Source organism: Galeopterus variegatus, unplaced genomic scaffold, assembly GCF_000696425.1.
Source record: "Galeopterus variegatus unplaced genomic scaffold, G_variegatus-3.0.2 Scaffold1900, whole genome shotgun sequence".
NCBI classification, from domain to species: Eukaryota; Metazoa; Chordata; class Mammalia; order Dermoptera; family Cynocephalidae; genus Galeopterus; species Galeopterus variegatus.
Genome location: NW_007728011.1, coordinates 283,236 through 287,906, shown reverse-complemented (window position 1 = coordinate 287,906; position 4,671 = coordinate 283,236). Strand labels below are relative to the sequence as shown.

At 38.8% G+C, this 4,671-nt stretch overlaps 1 pseudogene; it reads left to right on the top strand.

The window, feature by feature from the left end:
* The first annotated feature begins 1,882 nt into the window (after window positions 1–1,882).
* LOC103595959 lies at window positions 1,883–2,376 on the top strand (annotated as a pseudogene).
* Window positions 2,377–4,671: the final 2,295 nt, after the last annotated feature.

Below are 4,671 nucleotides of genomic sequence, written 5' to 3'. Positions count from 1 at the left end.
TACGGGTAAGATTCAAATGTAAGTCTGTCTGACTCTTAAGTTGGTATATGTAGCTCTACTAATGTAATGAAGTAGATAAAACCAGTGATAACTATGAAAGAATGACATGTAACTGCAAAACACAAAAGGCCAAAGTTCAGAATGATCGGAGCCTTAGAAAGAGATACGTTCTGAGGATAACAAAAAGGGATTGGATTTCAAATTGCAATAAATAACAAGAAATGTAATGTTAGGTGACAAAGAAAAAGAAAAATCATTCAATTCCCACTTTATTTACACATGACCTCTGTTAAGAAAAATTAAAAGGACAAGAAAGAGTACAAGAAACATTAGTAGAAGGAAACTCAAAACAGCTACACAAGAAAAGATTTAGAAGCAGTTGTCCTAGAATAAATTCTGGGATACTGGAAAGAACTTGGGCTAAGATTTCCAAACTACTGTCTAGACAGAATTGTGAATAATGAGAGAAGGGCCGAAGTCTGGAGACAAATGTAGCCTTGATTTTCAAAAAGAAGAAAGTCATGTCTGCAAGCTAGTGAATGCGACCTCAATTCTAGGCAAATGTTATAGAACACATTATCAAAAAGACTTCTGGTCTGGTCAGGATGGTGCTTTTCTCTGCTCCTCCCAGCTAAGCAGAACTATAAGACCTGGAAATGGCACAAGAGACAATCAAAGGGGAACTGGGAAAGGTGATAAGAAGCTGAGCTGGTTTGAGTCTGGAGGAACAGTATAGCAACACTATATCCCTGCACTCCACAGAGAAGGACTACCCAGACCTGGTGTTTCCAAATCCCTCACCCAGCAACAGAGGTTGCCCAGGTAGGCTCATTCCTCTCCTGAGTCAAACAGGAGTCCTCGACAACGTCAGGAGAGCCCAACGTCACCAGTACAAAGGATCAACTGGGAGCCCAGCCACAAATAAGCAGCCAGGGGATGTCCTCTCCTTTCGTATCAGGCCTGAGACTCCCATTGCCCACCCTGAGATAACTGAGGCTGGAAAGACAGAGCCCTACAGAAGAGACGTAGCTACAGCAGGAAGCCTTGTGTAGGAAGTATCTTTGTCTCTAGGGGCTCAAAACTCTCCACCTCCACCAAAAAATACTGGGAGGGAAGATGAGAACAGAAATGGAACTTGAGTCAGAAGAAGCAGCCCAGTTTTTGGAAGCTTCTTTATTTCACACATCCAAGACTCTCCTCCCTTGCCCTGACACACTGGGGCAGAGTAAGGTGGAGAACAGTGATGGAGGGTCCCACCATGTCCCTCCTTCTTCCAGAAACATATAGTGGCAGGCCTGGGGAAACCCCTTCTGCCCTCTTAGGCACCAACAACAGGACCAGTGGAAGCCCCAGCAGCACCAGATAAACCAAGCAAACCAATATAGTCCCACAAAGCCTATGAAAATTAAACTGCCATTGGAACCACTACCCACAAAAGTAGTCCAGAACTACATGCAAAACATAAACAAGATGACTGCTAAAATAAAAGATGGAAATAGAACCCAGAGTCTGATAACATGATAGATAAAACATCCAGAATACAAAAAAATATACCCATTATACCAACAAACAGAAAAATAACAACTTGAAGGAGAAAAGACACTGAAGCAGACGTTGAAATTATTTGACAAGATTTTAAAGGAGCTATCACAAAAATGCTTCAACAATCAATTATAAATTCTATTGAAACAAATGAAAAAATAAAAACCTGAGCAAAGCAATAGAAATTATAAAAAAAAAGAAACTATAGAACTGAAAAATATAATGTCAGAAATCTTTTTAAAATTGCTGGAGGGCTCAATAGTATAATGGAGATGACAAAGGATAGAACCAATTAACTTGAGCCTTTCTACCTTCAGCCGTGGACTACACTGCTGCTGCAATGTTGATATCTAAGAGGAACCAGATTGCCATTTATGAATTTCTTTTTAAGGCAGGAGTGATGGTGGCCAAGAAGGATGTCCATATGTCTAAGCACCCAGAGGTGGCAAACAAGAATGTAACTAACCTTCACATCATGAAGACCAGGCAGGCTCTCAAGTCTCGAGGCTACATGAAGGAACAGTTTGCCTGGAAACATTTCTACTGGTACCTTACCAACAATCCAGTATCTCCGTGATTACCTCCACCTGCCTCCTGAGATTGTGTCTGCCACCCTGCACCGCAGCCGTCCCGAGAGACTGCAGGCCTTGGCCCAAAGATCTGGAAGGCAAGTGACCTGCAAGACTCAGAAGAGGGAAAGCCAACAGAGACACCTACAGATGGAGAGCTGTGCTCCCTGGTGCTGAAAAGAAAGTGAAGGCTGCGGCTGGGTCAAAAACCGAATTCTAATTTAGATGTAGATTTGGTCATGGACATGGTCAGCCACCTCAGTAAAGTTAGAAGGGATTATTTTGTGTTGAATAAATTTGTAGCCAGAAAAACTTAAACAAAAAAAGGAATCAATGAACTTGAAGACAGAATAGTAGAATTCATTTGTATTAGTCTGTTTTCTGACTGGATAATTTATAAAAAAATGAAATTTACTTCTTACAGTTTTGGAGGCTGGAAAGTCTATAGTCAGGAGGGCACATCTGATGAGGGCCTTCTTCTTCGTGGGAACTCTCTACAGGGTCCCATGGCAAACAGCATATCACATGGCAAGAATGGCATGAGCAAGAAAGTGAACCTTCTCACTTGCTCTCCTTATAAACCACCAGAACCACATCCATGACAACCCATTAAACCATCAACCCATTACTCCATGAATGGATCAATCCATTCACAAGGGCACAGTCCTCGTGATCCAAGCACCTCTTAAAGGCCCCACCTTCCACCACCATATTAGGGGTTAAGTTCCAACTGGAGCTTGAGGACATTCAGACAACAGCGTCACCTAATCTGAACAACAGAGAAAGCACAGACTGAAAAAACATGAACAGGGCCTTAGGTACTTGTGGGACAGTAACAAAAAAATCCAATACTTATATCACTGGAGTCACAAAAAGAGGTGAAAGGATGTGGAGCTGAAAGAATATCTGAAAAATAATGGTTGAAAAATTAAAATCTGGTAAAAGACACACATTCAGGAAACTGAATAAATTCCAAACAGGATAAACTCAAAGAAATCCATGCTGGGACACATCATAGTTAAAATTTTAAAAACTGAAGATCCCCCCCAAAAAAATCTTGACAAAAAGAAGACAGAAAGAAATGTACATTACTTATTGGATAACACCAATTCAAAAGGCCAAGGATTTGTATTCTGAAACCATGGAGGCCAGTAGAAAGTGATACAATATTTTTCAAGTGCTGAAAGAAAACTGTCAACCATTAATTCTATAAACTCCTTCAGGAGTAAAGGGGAAATAAACACATTCTCAAATGAAGGAAAACTATAATTTATTGATAAAAGACCTACCCTTAAAAATTGGCTAAGGGAAATTTTAAAACACAATGAAAAATGATCAAAGAAGGAATCTTTGAAATCAGGAATAAAAAACAAACAATGGGAAGAGAAGAAAGATAGGGACATACAAAAGACTATCCTTTTCCTCATGACTTTTATAAAGCATATTTGACAATTTACACACAAGTATAACACCATCTGATATTCATTTTTTGGTGGCTGGCCAGTAAAGGGCCATCTGATATTCAAGAAAATGATATTTAAAAGTGAGTAAAGAGAAGGGACCTAAATGTAAGTGAGGTTTCAAAACTTTACTCAAAGTGGTAAAATGTTGATACCAGGTGACTGTTATGTCACATATGTATATTGTAATACCCAGAGCAATTGATCCATAAACTATATAAAGACAGAAACAAGGCAAGGGTATTTGCTCTTAATACTTTTACTCAACACAGTACTGGAAATTTTAGCTAATACAATAAGGCAACAAAAATAAAACACCTATAGGTTAGAAAAGAAAGAAAACTATCTCTATTTGCATATGCTATGCCTATGTAGAAAATCCCAAGCAAACTACAAAAATACACCTAGAATCTATAAGTGAGTTCACCAAGGTCACAGGATAAAAGATCAACACACAAATATTCAATAGCTCTTCTACACACTAACAATAAACATGCAGAAACTATAATTAAAAACACAATACTGCTTATAATTACTCTGAAGAAAATGAAATATTTAGGTATATACTTAACAAAACACGTACACGATGTATATGCTGAAAATTATAAAATGCTATTGAAAGAAATCAAAGAAAACCTATGCTGTATTCATGGATTGGAAGACAACATAGTAAAAATGTCAATTATCCTCATATTGATCCACAGGTTTATTGTTATTCCTATAAAAAATCCCAGCAAATATTTTTATAGACATAGGTAAGCTTATTTTAAAACTTGAATGGAAAGGCACAGGCACTAGAATAGGTAGAACAACCTTGGAAAAGAAAAAGAAAGTGGGAGGAATCACTCTACCATATATTAATGCTTACTATACAGCTATTGTAATCCAAACAGTGTAGTATTGGTGGAGAGGTGGACATATATATCCATGTACCAGAACTTGGATTTAGGCCCACATAAATACGATTAACTGATTTTTTTTTTTTTTTTTTTTTGTCTTTTGTCTTTTTTCCGTGTCCGGCAACGGATCGCAACCCTCAGTGTTGCCCCCGTACCGGACCGGGGACCGGCAACGGGATCGCAAGCCTCGGTGTTGCTCCC